This window comes from Protopterus annectens, chromosome 15.part0 (assembly GCF_019279795.1).
Source record: "Protopterus annectens isolate FY-2018-M chromosome 15.part0, PAN1.0, whole genome shotgun sequence".
Taxonomy (NCBI): domain Eukaryota; kingdom Metazoa; phylum Chordata; order Ceratodontiformes; family Protopteridae; genus Protopterus; species Protopterus annectens.
In genome coordinates this window covers 64,431,597-64,456,416 of record NC_056749.1, presented here as the reverse complement: position 1 = coordinate 64,456,416, position 24,820 = coordinate 64,431,597, and the positions used below count along the sequence as shown (strand labels likewise).

General features: G+C 42.0%; 1 protein-coding gene and 1 non-coding gene across 3 annotated transcripts in view; both read right to left on the bottom strand.

Annotated features, from left to right (window-relative positions):
* The window catches only part of MPP1 (MAGUK p55 scaffold protein 1), a 920,179-nt gene that overhangs the window by 194,045 nt on the left and 701,314 nt on the right, over nucleotides 1-24,820 (bottom strand). The window lies entirely within an intron of this gene.
* On the bottom strand, nucleotides 3,839-3,925 carry TRNASTOP-UCA. The gene has a single exon. It is a non-coding gene; the product is annotated as a tRNA-Sec (tRNA).

Sequence of the window (24,820 nt, the reverse complement as noted above, 5' to 3'; positions counted from 1 at the left end):
GAAGTTCTTGAAGGATTGGTGGGATGGTTGAGGGATGCCTTTTGGGGTGGGTCTGGCTTCCCAGGACATGATGTATCCCTGTTTTATGATTGAGAGGATCCAGAAGTCCTGAGAAAATCTGCTTCCAAGCTGAAAGGGAGAGGGAGAGGCGTATGGATAGAGGGGTGTCTGAGAGAGGATCTATCAGGTTTTCCCTGAAAGGGCTGTTTAGAGAGAGGGGTGCCAGAGGCAGGCCTGTGTGGGCCCTGTTTTCTCTGTTCCTTTCTGGGTTTTGTCTGAGATCTCTTGCCAGAAGTTCTCACAAAATAAAGTTTTTGTTGGGTAATTCCTCTGAAAAACGAGGTACTGGCGAGACAAAGATATGTCTCAGTTCCTGCATTTCCTTCTCAATAGTTTGGATGGCTTTGAAGCGATCAGCAGCTGCTGCGCCAAACAGGTGACTGTCGTCAAGAGGCGCACCCCACAGTTTGGATGTGATGTCATCAGGGAGAGGTTGCAGTCTCAGCCATTAGTACCTCCTGATAACAGAGTCTGAGGCAGCAGCTCTAGCCGAGGCTTATACACCATCATAGCTGCACTTAATAGAATGTTTTGTGACCTGGGTGCAAAAACGTAGGAGGGAAGAGATCTTCACCTTAGCAGGGGAATCCGGTAGTTCTCCCAAGTGTTTTGTTATATCTGCCACGAGAGCCAGAGTATACTTAAGTTAGCCATATTCTTCTGTTAGTTGATGGCTCTAACAGCCAGGGTGGCAGAAGTGTAAACCTCCTTTCCCAGGCATTCCATCATCCTGCTCTCTTTATCAGAGGGCAGAAGAGAAGTGGAGGGGAGCAATTTGGAAGTTTTGTCCATGGTCACAGAAATGACTGCCAGATCTGCAGCAGAAGCCTTGTAGAGAAAGGTTCATAGGTTCATACTAGGCTATCTGCCCTAGGGCATTTATAAGCCTAGCCAGAGTGTGTTTGGCTTTCGCCACCCATTTTAAATTAATTTTGCTATGCCCTTTTTCGAGGTTAGTATACTGTGCCTCTGTCTAACAGTGACACAGAAGTGATACCCGGGGTAAACCTACGATCTCCCATCCACTCATCAAGATTCCTCTTGAAGAGAGTCAATGAGGGACTCTGCCTAACCTGGACTGGGATTTTATTCCAGAGTGAAGGGAGTCTCTGGGTTATGAATCTGTCCCTCCAACATGTCCTATTTATTTCAGTGCTGAGGTTCAAGTCTCTCGAGTGCATGGCTCGATGGGATTTGGATTTTCTGAGGTGCAGCATGTCCATTAATTCTGGGTTGGACATGGCTTTATACGTCAGGCACAGATCGCCTCTGAGCAGGCAGTATGCCACTGAGTAGAGCTGGAGTTTCTTTAATCGGGCAGCATATGGCATCTGTTTGAGCCCTTTGATCCTCTTGGTGAGGTACTTTTGGGGTCTTTCCAGTTGCTGCAAGTGTCTGGTAAGGTACATCCCAAAAGGGGCATTGTACTCAATTATGGGCCTGATGAGGGATGAGTAAAGAGGCACAATGACCTCCCCTGATCTAGATGTGAATCCCTTCACAATTAGGTGGGCTATATAAAATGTTTTTCTAACCACTTTGGCCACGTGGTTGTCAAATGAGAGATTGCTATCAACTTGGGTCCCCAGGTCCCTAATTACTTCTTCTGTACTTAATGGATTACCACCTATGTGGTAATTTGTGGGCACTTTGTTTTTGCCAAAGGGGATGACTATACACATTTTAGCATTTAGCTTGAGGCCATGGCTCTGGCACCAGTTGTCTGTTTCTATGAGGCCCTTTTGGAGGATGCTTGTGTCGGCTGGAGAGTTGATTATGGCGCCCAGTTTGCAGTCATCTGTGAACTTGGTCAGCCACAGTCCTTCCGTGTTGGCCTGTACCTCCGAGAAATATATACCGAACAAAAGAGGTCCCAGGACTGAGCCTTGTGGGATGCCACTTGTAACTGGTTTGGAGTCTGACATGGCTCCAGCAATTCTAACCATGTGGGTTCTGTCCTTGAGCCAGTTTGCAACCCATCTAGTGACATAGGAGTTTATATTTAAGCTGGTGAGCTTATCTATACTGCCCAAGTGGGGTATTGTATCGAAGGCTTTTGCGAGGTCCAGGTAGGCTGTGTGGACCACCTTCCCCTCGTCAATGGCCTTGGTGACTGTTTCAAAGAAATCAACCAGGTTTAAGAGGCAGGATCTGCCCTTAACAAAGCCGAACTGGGTAGGATCCAGTGTCTGTAGGTCCCCAATATCTTTATTTATGAGGTCCATGATGATCCTTTCCATAGCTTTGCAGACCAAGCTAGTCAGACTTATGGGGCGATAGTTTCCAGGATCTGTTGAGGCACCACCTTTGTGGAGAGGGACCACTGTTGCTGTATGCCACTCTTTGGGTGCATATCCTGTAGTAAGGCTGAGATTGAACAGTAGTTTTATGTTTGGGTTTAGCTCTTCTTGGAGTTCATGTAGGATGCAGCCCAGGACACCGTCTGGCCCCATTGATGCTGTGTTTTTTGCTTTGGAGAGGGCGGCTCTTACCTGAGCATCTGAGATGTCAGGGGGGCAGCACTCTGCTGGGATAGATATTTGCCCTTTTGGGGGGGGGGGGGGAGTTTGCGCTGAACCTGTCAGCTAGCATGTTGGCAATGTCTGTGGGTTCGGTGTATTTTTTATCATTCTGGACTAATTCTGAACATATCTGGGAATTCCCACCCAGGTTCCTAACATAACTAAAGAAAGCCTTGGGATTATCGTTAGTGTCCTGTGCAATTTTTCTCTCGAAGCTGGCCTTAGACGATTTTATGAGTGCCCATAGTTTTTTGCTAATACGGATGGAGAAAACAGAAGTTGGGAATTATGCTTTGTTTTCTGTTTTCTCTTGCTGCCTCAGGCACCTTGTAGAATCTGTCTGGATGCTTGGGGGCTGGGGGATGTGAATCAGGCTTTTTAGAAGCAGTCATGAATGCATCCAGAAAAGCAAGCTGTACAGGGGGCACAGCAGAAGTGCTAGGAGATTCCAACTGGAGTAATTCCTAGTATCTTTTTTGAGTCTCAGTGACTTGGCTGCTATCCCATTTAAAGAAATCTTGCATCAAAGGTAAGATCCTTGCATGGGGAGTCTGTGCCATTGGACTCCTTCTCTGGGGATGCATACCCCAGGGGAGAACCTATTTGTGAGGAGTAGGTGAAGGATTCATTACCATCCTCCGATGAATCCTCTTCTGCAGAGGGGTTGTCAGGGATTGCTCCCTTGGGGGGTAGAGGTCATAGGGGCCCAAGTAGGGGTTGGATTCTGACATAAGGCCAGGAAAGCATTGAGCAGGCCTTGGGTAAAGGCCTGTCAATCCGGAGGCTGTTCGATGGATGGAGAAAACAGAAGTTGGGAATTATACTTTGTTTTTTGTTTTCTCTTCCTATGAGTATCTGGTGGAGACAGTTGAGAAAAATGATGGATGGTAGGAGGGCACTCCATGATGTCTGATTCTATGTCTGCATGAACAACAATTTGAGAAACCCCCCATGGTCCCTCAAAATAATGAGCCTAGGTTCTCCCTCGACCACTGACTTGGACGCCTGAATTTCCCTCCAGGACGTGACCTCAGGCAACAGAATAAGCTTCCTCCAGGCTTTCTGCCAAAGGAAGCTCTGGGAACTCTGGCTACTGGCCTTGAGAGGTACAGGTGGAGTGGAGGGTGCAGCTCTTTTTGGCTTTCTTGACTGGGGGCTCTTCAGAGGTTTTCAACATCAGATCCATATGAGCGGTTAGGCATTTAAGTCTTTAGTTTTCAAGGTACAAATTCAAAGTTGCTAGCCAGCTTCTTTGATGCACGAAAGGTGGAAATGAACCACTCTGTCACTAAACAGCTACAGGTTTGAAGCCTGCACCTCAGACCACTGAAGTTCATCCAGGATAAGGGGTTTGGGGACAAAGGCCTGACAAATACTACTCGTGGTATGGTCATGTTCTTGGCCTAGGCAGAACAGGCAGAGTGCATGCGAATTCTTATGAGGAATTTGCCTTCCACACCTACACTTGCCCTTCCTACCTGAGATGAAACCCAAAACAGTAACAAGTAAAGCTTAGAAAACCCCTATGGGGTACTTATCTGGAGTCAGATGTACAAAAATGCCTCTTCTCATAAAGCAACGACTGGAGCTGGTAGTCACACAGGCGGCAGAAAAGTTCTGAGGTGGATGTGTGCTAATGTCCACTTTATACCCAACGTCCATTTACAACCAACATGAGAGAAGAGGTGCAGGACGTTGCATGCATCCCAGCAGTAGCATTTAACTTTTGTATAGCGGCTGGACATTCGAGAGCTCACCAGATGAACAGGACATCAGTACAGTATTTTAGCATAGTTATAGGTTGTGGGTTCAAAAAACACACTTCACAAACATACAATACTGTTAGATTTTCATCATTGTTGGAATGTAACTTCATATCTCTACACCAGTGGCACAAATGACCTTATGTAAACTGTAATCAGTATAACTGGAAAACGCATATGTGCAATATATGTACACATCAAGGATTGCTAGCTACAATCTGTACCACAGTCTGTCTCTGTTAGAAACTAAGTAGTTCTAAAAGTAAATAAGAAACTTGTTAGGTATCTGTAGTGTTAAAAGTAAAGAGAACAGAAGAGAGTGAAATAATTCTATCAATGCTTTGTATGTTACATATGACGTTACTTCTGTTCTCCCTCTTTTTCTCTCACCCCAGCCCTTTTTTCCTCTCTTTTTTATTTTTTTGTTGTTCTCACAATACAGTGGGGTAGGACTGCCCCACAGGATCCACCTGCCCCCACCCCATTGACTACAGCACTGCTGCTCAGCATGTCTGGTGCAGAACCTGGTAGTACATCCTCTGCTTCCCCTGTTCTACCCAGCCCCTCAGGTAGTCCTTCCCTGGAGGATAGGCCTGAGGGTACCTCCAGGAGCAGTGGCAGGGGGGTGAGTTTATCACCCATGATGAACTTCCAGGGATGGTGCATAAGACTGTGCACTGTGCTGTTGATGCACGCTTATACCTGATGGAGTGCCTGTTCTCCATTCCCATGCAGAGGAGGTGCAGACATTGGGCACTGCAGCCAGTGAGATGACAGTGATGACAGTCCACTGGGGGAGGACTAGATTCTCACTGTCAACTGCCTCAATGTGCATAGGATTGAAATTTCCCACATTGTCCCCATGGTGTTCACCCACCTCATGCGTCATTCTTGGTTGTCTTGTCTGTCTGCAACTGCTTCCTCATCTGCTCAACTTACCTCACCCAGACATTCCTACAGCCCTTCCCCAACATTCCTCCCTCTCCCTCAAAAAAAAGGGCAGTTGGCTCACAAAAAATAAAAATAAAAAGTGCCATGCATAGCTCTCCATTTCCCATGTGTGTCTTCATGACACATGATTCTTTCCAATTCTCTATACAACAGACTGTGTTGTGGTCACCCCTCTCTCTGGAGGTGACAGTCCAAACTCAGCCAGATTTGTGCATATATGTTCACGGTTTACTCTGAAAGAAGTGGCTAGCTATGGTTCTTTCCTACATCTTTTCTGCACATCACTGCCTTGCTTTCACTTTGTCGTTCCCTCCGCTGGCTAGCTATGGTTCTTTCTTACATCTTTTCTGCACATGACTGCCTTGCTTTCACTTTGTCGTTCCCCCCGCTGGCTAGCTATGGTTCTTTCCTACATCTTTTCTGCACGTGACTGCCTTGCTTTCACTCTGTCATTCCCCCCGCTGGCTAGCTATGGTTCTTTCCTACATCTTTTCTGCACATCACTGCCTTGCTTTCACTTTGTCGTCCCCCCGCTTGCTCCCCATTTCACCACTTTCCTTTCTTCCCCATTTCTTTACAGAATTAATGTGCAATGGCGCGGGTTGTGCACCGACTTGAAGCAAAGGTAAAAGGCAGCAATAAGTATATATATTAAAGTATCATACATGCTGGTAAAAGTATTACTTCCACCCGTATTCGAACCCAGTACCATCTGTCTCCAACAACAATACATTAACACTTGCTGCCATAGAGTCATTTAGCTATCAGATGTATTTAATACATTCAATAAATAGTAAGTGACACAGTTTAGGAAGGATTTCCCTTTGTACCTGCTCCCTATATCAGTAATGTAATTACCTTCTTCATTAAATTTATATGAAGCGGATTGCATGATCCCAAACACTTTAATGTATTACCTATAGCTAAACATTTGCACAAAAAGGAACCTATCACTGCTTTAAGTGGATTAATTCCTGTAGCTAGAGATTCAGTTTAGCAGCAGATGTATACAACAGCAGTTAAGTCTGCCATTTGCAATACAGACTCTAAAATAACCTGCTAATCAAATGAGTCTGTAGCACCACCTGTTAATGCAGTGATATATGTAAGGTTTTGTTCAGATGGTACTTGGTTCTAATCTAGGTGTATGTTCACAGTGTCAAATAATTTTATGTGTAAATCCAAATTCTAAAGTGTGACAGTTGGTATGGAGTGTCTTAAATATGGCCAGATGGTACTGGTTTCCAATCCAACTATATAATACTTAGAACTGGTTTTGCCAGAGCTGCGGGTTAGTATGAGATGTGCACCATCACCCAAAATTTTTTAAAGAAAAAAATGGGGAGAAAGCAGGGGATGAACAAAGTGAAAGCAAGGCAGGACTGTGCAGGAAGGATGTAAAAAAGAACCATAGCTATCCATTTCTTCAAGAATGAAACATGAACACATACGCATAAATTTGGCTGAATTTGGACTGTCAGTTCCAGAGAGAGGGATGACAACAACATAACCCATTGTACAGGGAACTGGACCAAATCATGTGTGTCATGACAATGTGTGTGAAATAAAACAGCTACGTATGGCATGATATTTTGCTTTTGTGGGACAGCTGCCCATTTTTTTTTTTTTTGAGAGAAAGAGAGAGAGAGGAACATTGGGGAAGAGCTGTAGGAATGTCTGGGTGACCTAATTGTGCAGGTGACGAAGCAACTGCAGACAGACAAGACAAACAAGACATGAGACAAAATCGAGAACCCATGGATGTCAAGTTGGGTGACAGTGAGAATTGAGTCTTCACCCAGTCGACTGTCATCACTGTCACCTCACTGTTCCAATGGCTGCAGTGTCTGATGTCTGCATTTCCTTCTGTTATTTAGTACAATGATGGAGAGCAGTGTCTCCATCCTGTGTAGGCGTACACCAACAGTGCAGAGCACAATCCTGGCAGTGCATCATGGGTAATATACTCACCACCTCTGTCCTTGTTCACAGAGGGAGCCACAGGCCTATCCTCTGGGACAGAACTACCTGAGGGGCCAGGTAGGGCCGGGGTGGAAGAAGGGATGCTACCAGGTTCTGTACCACATGTGCTGGGCAGCTGTGCTGTAGCCGGTGGATCCTATGAGACAGTCCTACCTCACTGTGCTGTGGGAAAAAAATAAAAAATAAACACAAAATAAATTAATAAATAAAAAAGAGAGAAAAGGGTTGGGGTGAGAGAGAAAAAAAAGGGAGAACATTAGTAACTTCATATGTGACATACAAAGCATTAATACAAGTACTTGACTCTATTCAATTGCCTTTGCTTTTAACAGTATCAACGCCTAACAAATACCTTTGTTTACTGTTAAGAAAACACAGCTCCTAACAGATGCACAATATACAACAGACTGCAGTAAGCTATCCTTGATGTGCTACATTGCACATATGAGTGATCCAAATATACTGATTACAGTTTGAAACAAGACAGTGGTGACACTGCGTTACAGCTCTGATGTTACATTGCAATATTGATAAAATCTTAACAGCATTGTATATTTGTGAAGTGTGGATTTTCAAGGCACAACCTATGACTACTTTATAATAATGAACTGTTGTTTTGCCCTCCAGAGTAATGCATGTATACTTCCCTATTACAGTTACGAAATGAATGTTCAGTTTGCTACAACTGTATAATTAACAAATAAATGCGTCATAACTTTCAATGTTGGGATGCATACATACCACATGCTTCTTGCATCCATGCCAATCTAGACTCATGGGTTCACGCATTCCGTTCTCGGTCTGTGATGGCTGCGGAAAAAAAAAGAACAGATACCATTAAGCATACCAATCCTGACTATATCCACATTTTAACTCTGACAAGTAGTCAGTGATACTTACACATTTGTGGGGTGCCCCCAGTCCTAAATTCCTCAATACAACAGTCAAGGGTATCCTTCTTCCTCATTCTGAGGACTTGTAGTGGTTCCTACAGTGTTCATGAGTGCAGGGAATACCAGTACCACTAGTCAGAGCTTGGGCTAGACTATTCCATGATTCTGCCTTGTAATCTGAGCCAAAATAATCCCTCTGCAACAGCCTGGGCCCATGTTCATTCACTAGGAGTCCAACAAACACTTTGCTCTCCTGGACACCCCATCTTTAAGCATAGAATTTCAAAAACTCTCCAGGAATGCCAGCGAAGCCTGTCACAGATTAAGTCCAATGTAGAATGATGTTTTCCCACCTATTTCAGGTAATGCACTTACTGGGAATCCATACTTTCTGGATTTGCAACATTTGAAAGTGTTGCTTACCATCATGCAAACACGTTACATGAGAGTGCGCTGTGCCAGGATATGTGTTTGTGCTATGGCCAGTAGTATTAACTGACTGTATCTGGTGTATGTTTCTGGCTGTCTGGGTCTTGTTTGCTACCTGGGTGGCCCATTTATCCAGTTTGTGCAATGCTGCTCTACGTAAACAAAATGCACACAGCCAAAGCCATTTGTGCTAAATGGCACATCGCGCAAACAGTGCCCCCACCCCCCTCCCAAAAAAAAAAGGAAAAATTATAAAATGTGGAGAATTAGTTAAAATACAGAAAATCAACGTATGACATACAGAGTAGAAACTGTTAGTACACACGGGATATGACTACAAAGGTCAGGATCCCAACTCTTACTGCAATGCACTGTTACAAAACAGGAGGGAAGACTAATCCATCTTTGCCTCACAAATACCTTTGCAGCAAATACATGATGTAATTCCTCACACAACCAAGTGCACTGAATGTACACTGATATCAAGGCATGACCTGTTTGTAAATGTATTATTTTTAATGCATTTGGATGTAGTGCACTTATGGTCACACAGCCTTGTAAAACTACAGCTGTGTCCTACCTTTCTATGTTTCTTGGTCATTCATCAGTTATCTGACCAGTACTCAGAAACATGCAGTGTGTAAACCAGTCTATATCATTTACCTTAAAATGGTAAGGTACCTTACATTAAAATAGAAAGTTCACCCTGGGGATTACTCCCGTGGCTCTACTTGATAGAGGCACTGGGAACTAACTTCAGCCGGCACAATGCCAGGGCATTTCTATGGGTTAGGCTTGTAAAGCCTCCAAGGCCATTAGCCTAGTACACACCTATGAACCTATGTGTGAGAATATTCACTGTGAACAATATGATATGCAGTTGCCATCAAATTAAAGGAAGGTTGGATGCCACAAACAAGCAAAGACTGCTGTTTTGGGAGTGGGAAGCAAAGGTGGGCTCCTGTCTTAGAACATGCAAGGGTCTGATGTTCTTTCAATGGGGGTAGAGCCAGGCTGAGTTACTGTTATGGCACAAACAAGGCTATGTTGCTCTTGTTACCCTCCTTTGTTTTCATCCTGTCAGTTTGATCTTGTGAGGGTGGTGAAACTGGAAACTGGCATGTGTCTCATTACTTTTGAACTTCTCTGCTATGATTTCCCATTTCAAATGTATGGTGCTAAATTGAGAGCATGCAGTGAACACCATTACTTTGGGGAGGTGTCAATGTGTGAATCTTTGAGGCCTGATGCCTACTACTTGCCAATGGACACATACAAGTCAAATAACTCTCTGCTGCCACATATGACTTTAACTTCTGTACAAATATCCCACCTTGTAGTTGCTTACTATAACCATGTGATGAAATACAAGGACATGTCATACTATTACTACACAATATAACACATGTTCAGGACTTACCTTGTAAATGCAGCAGTTGACACACTGTTAGGTCAGGGCTGACTGTGATGCAACCAGTACACAGCCACTACATGGGGAGGTAAAGGCTGTGGCTCTGAGTTGAGGCCAGCACAGGTCGAACGGTTCCTGTATTGTGTCCCTGTCCACCCTATAGCACTCTACAATGTCCATGTCATATATGTTGTGATAACCTAAATGTGGCCTGAAAACTCTTTTCTGTCTAAGCCTAGGCCTATTGGCAGCAGCATTGCCTGCAGCCTGTAGCACATACAAAAGGGAGTTAAGCAGCAGTAGCAACTCCTAACAATCTGTCTGTGTAGGCTTTCTGTATCTCTACTCCACTACTTTTGAAATCCACAAGAAAAAACAGCATGGAGTCTAAATGGCTGCTTCTTAACATCTTGAATAGTTCCACCAGACTGGTTGATAAGCATACAATTCAGCTGATTATGCTGTAATTAGCATCTCTGAAACACACCCTAAACAGATGCAGTCCATTAATAATCTACTCCATTATAAAAAGGCAAATGTGTAGCTAGCCAAATTGATGGAGAGGATACTTGCTACATGTTCAGCAAAGCAAAATATTTCCCAAGCTATCTTTATAGTGGAGTACTGAACTCTAGCAGACATGCTGTCATTTTTCTACCTACATAATGCACATGCTGGAATATATTAATGAATGATGTGAAGCAAAGCCTTTTACATGGTTTATCTGTATGCAATAGTTAGAAGTGTACTGATGGCATGGCCATGTTTGTCAAGCCATTTCACAGGTATAAATGACTGACGATACATAAAAATAGTAAGCTGTGTGATGCATATGTACAAATGTTTTGGGAGCAGGTCCTCTGAATGCATGTTTAGCATTTCAAATGTACTTTATTAGAAAATAGTTCATGTGCCTCTTCTTTTGTGGGTGTGGGAAAAAGAAAAGTTACTGTTATGTCACAAACTAGAATGGACTGTTCTTTTGGGGGAGCACAGATGAGTTGCTGCTGTGGCACATACAAGGACATGTCACTCATGCTACTCTCCTTGTTTTGCATCCTGCCTATTGTTAGTATGTCACATACGTTGTACGTACTATGCTTTTCCAGTGGGTACTGCTGACTGGCTGCCTTAACTGTTTTATCTGGTAATAGTTATTTTGTAGTTATGTGTGCTATCATTCTGTTGTGTTTTATAACCAAAAATGTCACTGAGGCGCAGACCAGTGAGGCAGAAAACACAATCATAGTGGATGCGCTATGTCAACATGGTACTTTTCTTCTTGAAAGGGTTCATCCCAATATGCCAGAAAGGCAGAGAATATGGCAGCAAATCACTGCTAACATAAATGCTGTGGGCGGCCATGGCCGTACTTATGAGCAGGTGAGCCACAGGGCCACTGGCATGCTCACATCTTCACAGCAGCATGCAGCTGCTGTTGCCTGAGACCAGAGGGTAACCAGGGGTGGGCCTGCTGTAGAACCACCTCTCACTCCCAATGAGAAATTCATGGCAAGTCTTCTGCAACAGGACTACTTACAACAGAGTGGCTCACAATATGTCATTGATGTGGGTGCACCTCCTTCTCAACTCCAGGAAGAGCTTCCACGTAGGCTTTGTTATATGATCAGTTTAATATTAATATTAAATTAATAATAGAAGAAAGTAATGTCTAAGAACAAGAGGGAACTGACTCAGCAGAGGAAGGACAACCTCGACAGCTTGAACAAGGAAATTAGCTATCTTGAAAAGTCCCCTAAAGCCACGTACAAACCTAAAGTAGCATTCCTAGCTAAAGATAATCAGGAGGCATTCTTTAGCTATGTCAAAAATCTAAACGTGAAGGCCCAGCTTTGTGCTGAACTAATAGTGGACGGTACTCATACTGACCCTGAGGACATCGACAACTTGCTACCAGACAGTTTGGGGCAAACTTCACCCTCCCCGTCCCACCAGACATACCCTAAAGCATACCTTTCACCAGTCCTCTACCTAGTAACCTCCTATGAACCTAAGGTGATGTCTGCTTGGGCTCCAGGCCAGTGTCTGATCCTGGCCTGGTGGGATGGTTGTATATGCAATAACTTGATATAGCTGATTAAATTGTCTGTTGAGCATATGGTGATAATGGGTCTATATTAGAACATCGACTTTTTAAAACGTCGAATGTTCTAATATCGACCCCCTATTCAGTGAACACTGACAATATTGAACATGCAGAACAGTGAATTTTTTCCAAGGGAAAACATTTGCTGTGTCGACACACACACACACACACACACACACACACACACACACACACACACAAAACCACACCAAACAAACAGCAATCCACACACGTACACCTAAAATCCTACATCTAACCCTACACTTAACTGTACATACACTACTAGCTATCCACTTACCTTAACCCAAACCCTAACCCTAAGGTCCGTCACTATCACACACTCACCTCACCCGCACCCTAACCCTAACTCAATTACCCCGCCCTAACCCTCACATCCACTCAATCGCACACTTACCTGATCCCGACCTGTAACTTTCCACCACAGTGCTGAAAATAGCGAAGCCACAGGAATGGCCAACCAAATTCCTTCCCTAGGAAGAAATTTGGTGTTCTGCAGCTTCACTGTTTTCAGCGTTCGCTGAACAGGGGTCGATATTAAACATTCGAAGTTGTGAAACTTCGATGTTCTAATATAGACCCGGTGATAAAGTGTCCCACATGCTGGTGTAAAAGGATCTCTTTAATGTCAAGTAACACACACACACACACACACACACACACAAACACACACAGTTGACTGCAGTGAAACTAGAACCCCTAGCTATCTAAATATACAGTCTACAGAACACAGTACTTAACACATGAATCACTGCACAAGTCTGATTTTGACTGGACTGCAGGTGAACTTACAGTAGATGACATCGCCAGGCCATGTGGGAGACAAGAGGTTGGGAGGCCTGCCTGAAATGGATGTGCAGGCTTGTGCAACTCTAAAAAAACTGGCAAGTCATGCCACTGGAGAGGTAACTGTGGGATACACACTTCTGCTTTTCTGTCTAGACACATACACACACCCAGTTGACTGCAATAAGAATAGAAGCCCTACCTAAGTACACAGTCTACAGAACACAGTACTTAATGCATGCACCACGGCACAAGTCTGATTTTGACAAGACTACAAGTGAACTTACAGTAGATGACATCAGCAGGCCATATGGAGGACAAGAGGTTGGGAGGCCTGCATAGGTACATTGCTTCATAGTGTCATCTGAGATTAGTAGCCTAATAGCAGTAGGCTGTTTAGAAGCCTAGCTGTGTAAAAACAGGGCCAACACACCCAAGGACCAACCCTAGGCCATCCCCTACTTTTTCACCTGTTTTCTTCCTTTACCTCCTGTCTTTAGTCCGAATGTAACTCCTTTCTTCCTCCACTATAGGGCAGCAGTACTATAGCATGTAAAGTTGCTTTTTACCTGCTACTCAATCTCCTTTAATCCCTGTGGGGCAGCCTTCCTCTGTGTACCCCTGCAAATTCCCTTACTGGAAGTAATACCCCCACAGTCAATAGATTAAATCACCAACCTTGTACTGTTTCATACCATTGTCACTGAACTTCTGTGAAAGAGAGAAAAGAAGTACCTTTTCAATGTTAACATAAGTACACCTCTACCCTACTCTACCTGTCTTTACTATTCCTTTTTTAACCCCTTTTTCACTTTTAAGTCCAGACTCTTTGTCTTAGTTCAACTGTCCCTTTCCCTCTCCCTTACACATTCTTCCCTTCTTTACACATTCCACTCTATTTTGCCTTATACTAATTATCTATAGAATAAATCCTTACCTTCCCTAAGTCTGGGGAACCCAGTTGCACTGTATAACTGATTGTCTCCAACCTCCAGCTGTTACCTGCTCCGTTCGCCCTGCGGGCTCACTCCGCTCCTCTACCCTACCCCCAATTCCCACCCACCCCCAGTGTCCTTACCTTTATACATCCCTTACCACACCCCCTCCCTAATCCCACCAATCTTCACAATCCATTAACCTAAAACACCCACCATAATTGTCTACTACCCTTATAAGCTATTCTATACTAATCACACCACACCCTCTCTCCCGTTAACCACCCTCTTTAGTTTCCACACCATTTTCTCTTCTCAGTCTTTATTCACCTTGCTTCCTACATCTCTACTCAACCCCTACAACCTTGTACTCATTATCTCCAAACATGACTATAACTGTAAAACCTAAACTCACCAAAACCATATTCTTAAGCATAATTTCTACTTTCCTTATTTATTCCTACATCATCACCTCATTTGAAAAACCATACCACTACCACTTTTATTACTCCCATAAACAAACAACAATTTACAATTCTATCATCCCTAAAGGTCAAATTAACATTACATCAACTCCCAGCTACCTACTACCTAAATACCATAGAATCTCACACATCAAATACCATACATCCACAATAAGGAAAGAGAAAGAGAAATTTCTAACAAACTTTATAAATATCCCTACATCACGACTCTGTAAACCCAACTTAAAAGATGGTGACATCCACCCCAACCATGGCCCCACAAATCCCACTCTACTAACAACCCAGCTCAATCTTCCCAACTCTTTTCTAATAGGACACCTGAATATCCAAAGCATTAATAACAAAATAACCCATCTCCATGCCCTCCTTGATACCCATAACTTTGACATCCTCTGTCTAACAGAAACATGGTTACAACCAACAACCAAAGACAATGAAATCATTCCACAAGGCTACATTATACTTAGGCTAGACTGTATAAAAAGTAAGGGTGGTGGAGTTGCAATCTTATTCAAAGAAGGACTTCAAATCTCCACTTTACCATTTGACCCACCTAAAAATAGCAAGGCTGAGGTACTTATTACCAAATTCCAGACTACCAAGAACAAATCCCTATATATCATTTGCATCTACCTTCCACCTGGCAATAATATTAGTACGATAGAGAATATACTAAGCCAGGTGTCCTCCACATACCCCGAAGAAACTATTATACTTGGTGATTTTAATACTGATTGGACAACTATCAAAAGCTGATAATCCCTCGTCCCTAATCAACCTTCATGGATTCAGTCAAACTATAACCTCCACTACCAGAATCAACAAACCAAACAAAAAAGAGAGCATACTAGACTGGATTCTTATAAATAGACAACAACAAAGGTACAATGTTGGAACTCTACCCGATGACTTAGTGATCACACTTTAACCTATATCCTTAGGCATAAAAATGATATCTCAAATCCCCCCATTTATAGAATCATACGTACCAACAAACATTTCAACCCAACATTATTCCAAAATGAACTAAATACTTGTGACTGGAACCCTTTAAAAATTCTACCACTTGAACAAGCCACTGACTATCTAAACCCAAAAGGACCATCAAAATGAAAGCCAAACCAGCCCCCTGGCTTTCCAAAGAAACCAAACAAAAAATCTTACTTAGAAATAAATCCTGGGTAAAGTGGAGAGCTAACAAAAATACTTCTGAGCAACTACTGTTTAAGCAACTGAGAAATAGTACAAAAAAGGCAATACTATCCGACAAAAAAAACTACTACTATAAACTACAACAAAACCACAAAAATAAACCCCAGAAGTTTTGGTCTAGTATAAATAAACTCCTTTCCCCAGGGCACTCTCAGACGCCAGCCCCACTTCCAGCAGACCCAACCCCCCCCCCCCCCAGCAAACAGCCAATGCCTTTAATTCTTTCTTTACGGAAACCATATAAACACTAGCAAGCCAACTTACTCTAGACAGCTCAAACCTTGCCACTTCCACACCTAGTACTCTACCTGCTTTCTCAATACAACCAGTCTCTACCACTCTTATCTTCAAACTCATCCAAAAACTTAAGCCCTGTACCCCTTCTGCTGACCAGCTACCTTCTGAATACCTCCAAAAAGCAGCCAAAGTAATTTCTTATCCTATATCCATCCTCATAAATAGAACCATTAAGGAAGGGAATGTTCCTAACATCTGGAAAATCTCCCATATCATTCCCCTTCACAAAGGCGGAAACTCAAACGACTACTCTAACTATCGGCCAATAGCACTTTTATCTCCCTTAGCTAAAATTATGGAAAAATGTGTTCATCATCAACTGTTAAATCATTTAACTCAAAATAACAAGATAGCTAAATTCCAACATGGTTTTAGGCCATCCCATAGTACCACGACAGCCCTGCTATCCTTTACAGATGTTATAAATAGAAATCGCAATAACAACAACCTCTCATCTGCTCTCTTTATTGACCTCTCCAAAGCTTTCGACATGGTTAACCACGCCCTTCTTATCAACATTCTTGAATCCTTCGCCCTTGACTCTTTAGCAATTAAATGGTTTAGGTCCTACCTAAACAATAGACAACAAGCAGTTCTTTGGGCAGATAATATATCATCTCTTCTACCTGTCACCCTGGGAGTCCCTCAGGGCTCTATTCTAGGTCCACTTCTCTCTTTTTATTAACGACCTGCATGTAACAATCCCAAATGCCACCTGCATTCAATATGCAGACGATTCAACATTAATCTGTTCAGCACGTTCACCATCTGCACTACATTCCCTGACACAGAAAGTATTCAATTCAGTTGAAACTTGGTTCACTAAACATTGTCTCCTTCTTAATGCTAAGAAAACCAAGCTCCTTCTTTTTACACTAACCAATAAGTCCACCACAATAGATTTCTCTATCACTTCCAATAATGATACTATCATACACCCTGACTGCACAACCAAGTTGTTAGGAATTACTATTGATAACAACCTTACATTTGATAATCACATAAATAACACCATTAAAACTATCAACAAGAAAATTGGTTCCTTATATCGAATCAAATCCTTCTTAACTCCAACAGCTAAAACCCAAATTGCACACTCCCATTTAATTTCTACTCTACTTTATGCCTCTTCCATATATACTAATCTCAAAAAGAATAACCTTGTCAAACTAGAGCATGCCTATAACAACATCGCCAGATTTGCCACGGGTAATCCTTTTCGTACCCACCACTGCCTAAATCTCATGCAGCTGGGCTGACTAGAAATTCAAAACCTTCTAAAAATCTCCCAACTAACCATGGCCCACAAGATATTTTATCAACCTAATAGAACTCCTATACTATCCAATCTCATAATCCCCTATAAAAACCTAGACATACTACGCTCCTCTAACAAGCTTCTAGCTAGCATAACCAAAACTAATAATTTGGCTGGAAACTCCCTGTTTTCTAACACTGTGGGAAAAGACTGGAGCCTACTTCCCAAAGAACTAACATCACTCTCTTCTTAGACGGGAACCTAGTTCCCAAAGAACTAACATCACTCTCTTCTTTGCCTCTCTTTAAACAAAAGCTCAAAACACACTTTAAAATACACTGGTTATGCCCATGCAGTAAACCAGACTAACCCTTCCTTGCCTGTGCTCATATTTGTCTATACCATACTAATTTTTTTTGTTTTTTTCCTCATTACTTCTCTTATGAGGAACTGAACTGGTGATCACAATGATACATACTGGTTGACAAAAAACAAAAAAAAAAAAAAAAAAAAAGAGATGCATACTTTATTTCTACTATGTTTATGTACTATGTAACAATTATGATTCCTTCATTGTTTGTATTTCATGTTTTTACTGTTTGAGTTTTCTCCCGGGCCTCTACTGAAAATGGAAATATATCCAGCTAGACCAGCCCGGTCAACAAATGTAAAATAAATATAAATAAATAAACACAAGTACCCTTACTGAGCACACCTGGCTGTTTTTTTTTGCAGAGCAAGGCTGTGGGCACTACCACGTGGCCCTGTCCATGAGTGAACATACAACATTATGTATAACACTTTGTATTGTGGTTGATATGTTTGTGGAAAAAGTAATGACACCACAGGACTGTAGTGCATGTTTTGGGTGTTTTTTTTTTGGGGGGGGACAATGGATGTATTGTAAATATATGACATATAGTTATATTGTGCCTTTAGTTTGCAATGTTGCCACATGTAGTTTTATGTCATACAAAAGAAATGGGCAATAAACACCAATAATAAAATATCATATATACAATTCCAGAGCATAACAAGTATTGGATTTGTGTGATGGTTAACAAAGTGTACACGCATGCAAGATAGGCCTGTTTGCTTGTAAGGAAGCAGTGCGCAAACACGAGCAGCATTGCTAATGTTTGCTACTATTACTATACCCTAATCGTACTCCAGGCCTGCTTTTTGCGATGGCTAAGAGCATTAATTGAATGTATCCATTTTCTATTTTTTGCTGTCTGCTTTCTACGCAAACTGTTTTTTCCCTGGTTCCTCAATGTTGCACTTTATGCAAACAAGATAAGCTTAGCCAAACTGTTTTTTTGGGATGTGGTGCATAGCGCAAAAGTGGAGTTAAAAGAAGACAGAGGAAAAGATAATAAAGTTAAGGGACACACACCCAAAATCTGTAAAAGCACAGTACAAATTGGTAGTACACATCAGAAATGTCTACTTATGTCAGGATTTGAACCCTCACACCAATTCAGCTTCAGAAAACTGGAGGGATGCCTTAGTCCTCTTTGCCACACAAACAGCTTTGCATCAATGAAATAAAGTAATTCTTAACACAACCAACTGAATCATAATGTACACTGGTATCAAATCATCAGCTGTGATTTCTACATTTAATTCTATTTACTATATTTCGGCATACAGCAGTTAGTGATCAAACAACCTGTCATAATTATGTCTACAAATACGCAGCTGTGTCGTACCTTTCTGTGTTTCTTGGTCATTCATCAGTTATGTAACACAAGCAGTGTGTATGCCATCCCATAACATTGGCCTTAACATGAGAGGATATCAGCTGGGAATAATATGACATGCAGTCCAGGTTGGACGGCACAAACTTGCATACACTGTTCTTTTGGGGGTAGCAAAGCTGGGCAACTGTTATGGCAGGAACAAGGGTACACTCCTCTTTTGTGAGGGAGGGTAAAGCTCAGTTACTATTATGACACAAACAAGTTTGAAGTCTTTTGTCTCTAATGATTTACCAGTACAACGGTATGGTATGCAGGGAACATCAGTATTCGTCAGAGGTCTGACTGTGTGAATCTTTCATGCCTGGGGCCTACTAACTACTAATGGACAAATGTAAGTAAAACAAGTGGTGTCACATGTTAAGGCACTTTCTGTACAAATCTACCACTACTTACTTGCTTACTGTACCAAGTTAGGAAATACAAGGATGTGCCATAACATTATTCATAGGTTCATAGGTTCATACTAGGCTATCTGCCCGAGGGCATTTACAAGCCTAGCCCATCGTTTTGTGGCTTACGCCACCCCTTTAGTATGGGGAACTATACCCATTATTTTGCTGTGCCTCTGTCGAGCAGTGACACTGAGGTAATCCCTGGGGTATATCTGCGATCTCCCATCCATCGGTCAAGATTTCTCTTGAACAAGGCCAGCGAGGTGCTCTGCCTCACATGTACCGGGATTTTGTTCCACAGCATAGGAGTCTTTGGGTAATGAACCTATCACTTCAGCACATCCTAATAATAGCAGTGTCGAGGTTTAAGTCTCCCCCGCATGTGGCTCTGGTGAAACTAGATATTTTGAGGTGAAGCATATTCATCAAATCTGGGTTTGATTTAACGACCTGCATGTAACAATCCCAAATGCCACCTGCATTCAATATGCAGAGCGATTCAACATTAATCTGTTCATACGTTCACCATCTGCACTACATTCCCTGACACAGAAAGTATTCAATTCAGTTGAAACTTGGTTCACTAAACATTGTCTCCTTCTTAATGCTAAAGAAAACCAAGCTCCTTCTTTTTACACTAACCAATAAGTCCACCACAATAGATTTCTCTATCACTTCCAATAATGATACTATCATATACCCTGACTGCACAACCAAGTTGTTAGGAATTACTATTGATAACAACCTTACATTTGATAATCACATAAATAACACCATTAAAACTATCAACAAGAAAATTGGTTCCTTATATCGAATCAAATCCTTCTTAACTCCAACAGCTAAAACCCAAATTGCACACTCCCATTTAATTTCTACTCTACTTTATGCCTCTCCCATATATACTAATCTCAAAAAGAATAACCTTGTCAAACTAGAGCATGCCTATAACAACATCGCCAGATTTGCCACAGGTAATCCTTTTCTCCACCACTGCCTAAATCTCATGCAGCTGGGCTGACTAGAAATTCAAAACCTTCTAAAAATCTCCCAACTAACCATGGCCCACAAGATATTTTATCAACCTAATAGAACTCCTATACTATCCAATCTCATAATCCCTATAAAAACCTAGACATACTACGCTCCTCTAACAAGCTTCTAGCTAGCATAACCAAAACTAATAATTTGGCTGGAAACTCCCTGTTTTCTAACACTGTGGGAAAAGACTGGAGCCTACTTCCCAAAGAACTAACATCACTCTCTTCTTAGACGGGAACCTAGTTCCCAAAGAACTAACATCACTCTCTTCTTTGCCTCTCTTTAAACAAAAGCTCAAAACACACTTTAAAATACACTGGTTATGCCCATGCAGTAAACCAGACTAACCCTTCCTTGCCTGTGCTCATATTTGTCTATACCATACTAAGTTTTTTTGTTTTTTTCCTCATTACTTCTCTTATGAGGAACTGAACTGGTGATCACAATGATACATACTGGTTGACAAAAAAAAAAAAAAAAAAAAAAAAAAGAGATGCATACTTTATTTCTACTATGTTTATGTACTATGTAACAATTATGATTCCTTCATTGTTTGTATTTCATGTTTTTACTGTTTGGAGCTTTTCTCCCCGGGCCTCTACTGAAAATGGAAATATATCCAGCTAGACCAGCCCGGTCAACAAATGTAAAATAAATAAAAATAAATAAATAAATAAACACAAGTACCCTTACTGAGCACACCTGGCTGTTTTTTTTTGCAGAGCAAGGCTGTGGGCACTACCACGTGGCCCTGTCCATGAGTGAACATACAATATTATGTATAACACTTTGTATTGTGGTTGATATGTTTGTGGAAAAAGTAATGACACCACAGGACTGTAGTGCATGTTTCGGGTGTTTTTTTGGGGGGGGGGGGACAATGGATGTATTGTAAATATATGACATATAGTTATATTGTGCCTTTAGTTTGCAATGTTGCCACATGTAGTTTTATGTCATACAAAAGAAATGGGCAATAAACACCAATAATAAAATATCATATATACAATTCCAGAGCATAACAAGTATTGGATTTGTGTGATGGTTAACAAAGTGTACACGCATGCAAGATAGGCCTGTTTGCTTGTAAGGAAGCAGTGCGCAAACACGAGCAGCATTGCTAATGTTTGCTACTATTACTATACCCTAATCATTACTCCAGGCCTGCTTTTTGCGATGGCTAAGAGCATTAATTGAATGTATCCATTTTCTATTTTTTGCTGTCTGCTTTCTACGCAAACTGTTTTTTCCCTGGTTCCTCAATGTTGCACTTTATGCAAACAAGATAAGCTTAGCCAAACTGTTTTTTTGGGATGTGGTGCATAGCGCAAAAGTGGAGTTAAAAGAAGACAGAGGAAAAGATAATAAAGTTAAGGGACACACACCCAAAATCTGTAAAAGCACAGTAAAAATTGGTAGTACACATCAGAAATGTCTACTTATGTCAGGATTTGAACTCTCACACCAATTCAGCTTCAGAAAACTGGAGGGATGCCTTAGTCCTCTTTGCCACACAAACAGCTTTGCATCAATGAAATAAAGTAATTCTTAACACAACCAACTGAATCATAATGTACACTGGTATCAAATCATCAGCTGTGATTTCTACATTTAATTCTATTTACTATATTTCGGCATACAGCAGTTAGTGATCAAACAACCTGTCATAATTATGTCTACAAATATGCAGCTGTGTCGTACCTTTCTGTGTTTCTTGGTCATTCATCAGTTATGTAACACACGCAGTGTGTACGCCATCCCATAACATTGGCCTTAACATGAGAGGATATCAGCTGGGAATAATATGACATGCAGTCCAGGTTGGACGGCACAAACTTGCATACACTGTTCTTTTGGGGGTAGCAAAGCTGGGCAACTGTTATGGCAGGAACAAGGGTACACTCCTCTTTTGTGAGGGAGGGGGGGTAAAGCTCAGTTACTATTATGACACAAACAAGTTTGAAGTCTTTTGTCTCTAATGATTTACCAGTACAAAGGTATGGTACTAAACTGAGGCCATGCAGGGAACATCAGTATTCGTCAGAGGTCTGACTGTGTGAATCTTTCATGCCTGGGGCCTACTAACTACTAATGGACAAATGTAAGTAAAACAAGTGGTGTCACATGTTAAGGCACTTTCTGTACAAATCTACCACTACTTACTTGCTTACTGTACCAAGTTAGGAAATACAAGGATGTGCCATAACATTATTAAAGAATATACTCTAGGTTCAGGGCTTACCTTGCAAATGCAGCAGTTGACAAACCTTTAGTTCAGGGATGACCTTGTCTGCTGCAAGCAGTAACACAGCCAATACATGGGGAGGTGAAGGTTGTGTAAGTTGCCTGGCATCACTTTTACTATAGATATGTGAGTATGGAAAGGTATTAGGTCACTAGGTGGTCAGTGAATGTGCTATGTGTTGTCTCTTAGCCAAAAGAAGGGCATACTGAGCATGCCTATATCTGCCTACAGGGACAGCAGATGGGGATTCCTCCTCTGACTGTGGCTGTGGTGATCTAGGCATTGGTGTGGGATGTGTGTCCCTTCCCCTTGCTGATCCTGCTGCAGCTGTTTCCACAGGATCAGATTGTGGAGCATAGCACATACTATGAATATTTATGTACATGTGCTTGAATTATACTGCGGGGCTCCACCGGATATATCTAGGCACTGCAACCGTGACTTCAGAAGCCCAAACACATGCTCTATGATGTTTCTAGTTTGAGCGTGTGCCTCATTATGGTATTCTTCAGTGGGTGTGTGTGTGCACTTCTGATGGGTGTCTTCAGCCATGGTTCCAGGACATAGCTAGCTTCCCCCAGTAAATGGCCCTGTGGGATGTACCTCCTAGCAAACATCTGGTACAGCTGTGATGTGTGCCAGACATGGGAGTCATAACTGCCAATGTTGCCAGCACATACATTCAAGATAATTCCCTGGACATTACACACAACTTGGCAGTTGGTGGAGTGGTATCCCTTGTGGTTAATGTAGATTCTACCCTGCTCACCATGTGTACATGAGTGCAATATGGCACCCAGTACTTCAGGGTAGTGTGCTACATGGTAAAACAATTCCATATTGCTGGCCCTGTCTTCAGAACTATGGGGGAAAAATATATGCTCACTGGCATGTATGAACATAGCATCCAGAAATTGGTGGAGGATCCAGGAGGCTGATGCCTGTGACACACCCATCATGCCCCCATTTGGTCTTTGAAAAGTACCAGTAGCTAATATTCTAAGGGTACACATACCTTAGTTTCCACTGTGATGGGTTACCCTTGGTGGCTCTAAGCTCTAAGTTGAAGGAGGCATAGCTCACAAAGTTCTAGTAATGTGTTCCCATCCACCCTGTACCACTCTACAATCTCCAGCTCATGTAGCACCTGGAAGGTTACCCTGGGCTTGAACACTCTTCTCCTTCTTGGCCTAGGCCTGTTGTCAGCAGCACCAGCAGCATTGGCTTCAGCCTCTAGTACATACAGATGCAGAATAGCTGCAGCAGCTGCTAGCATTATGTCAGTTAACATTTACTTGTTCGATTGGTTGATTAAAATGCAGTTCACCTGATTATGCTATAATTATCATCTGTTAAACACATCTTGCTCATCAGTGCACTTACCACTGCACACCATCTAATAAATAAGGTGAGCATAGGCAAAATTGATACCTCCTCTATTCTCATGACATCGCACATACATGGACTATAAAAAAGTGAAGGAAAGGTTGCACAACCTGTAGTCGAACCCAGGACCATCTATATTCCAGCCATAACATATACATGTGCTGCCACAGGAATAGTTATATAACAACCAAGAGAAACCTGTCATTCATTCTTCTGTTTCTCGTGGTTGCACTAAGCACCATACTGCGCAAACAATGGCCAATTAAAAAAAAACTTAAACCAGGCAGACACTTCACATTTTTAACAACCAAATAATGAAGATGACACAGAACTTGGGAATTGTGCACTGTTTACATTCACTTTCACCCTTCACAACCCTGCATGTTCACCTCTGCAAGTGTAACCTGACACCCCCCGATTTCAGCATTGAATGTTGCCATGCATTCACAACACGAACACTGTAGAAGTGTCTGCATGAAGTGAACATCCCTACACTGTTCATTTATTTTGAGATTTAAAAATTCTAATGTGTTTTGACCTCATTTGCATCTTCAGCATGCTGACAGCCTAGAATGTAAAAGGTTAGTAACCATGTAGGCATGGAAATCGCACAGGAGCCCAGTGTTGTAACAGAGGAATAATGTAATCCATCAGCTACATCCTGCATATGCCTACTTTGCAGTATAATACCCTGTTTCATGGAGGTTTACACATTTTAGCAGCCTGCATTACTTACAAGTATATTCTTCATTTGGGGGGGGGGGAGCAAACCTGCATTGATGTCACAGCACTTGAAAAGGAATTATTATGACTGTTACACTGCTTTTCTAGCATCCACCCTGTGTAATTAGCTCAGAATATGTATGGTGTTACATGTTAAGAGCGG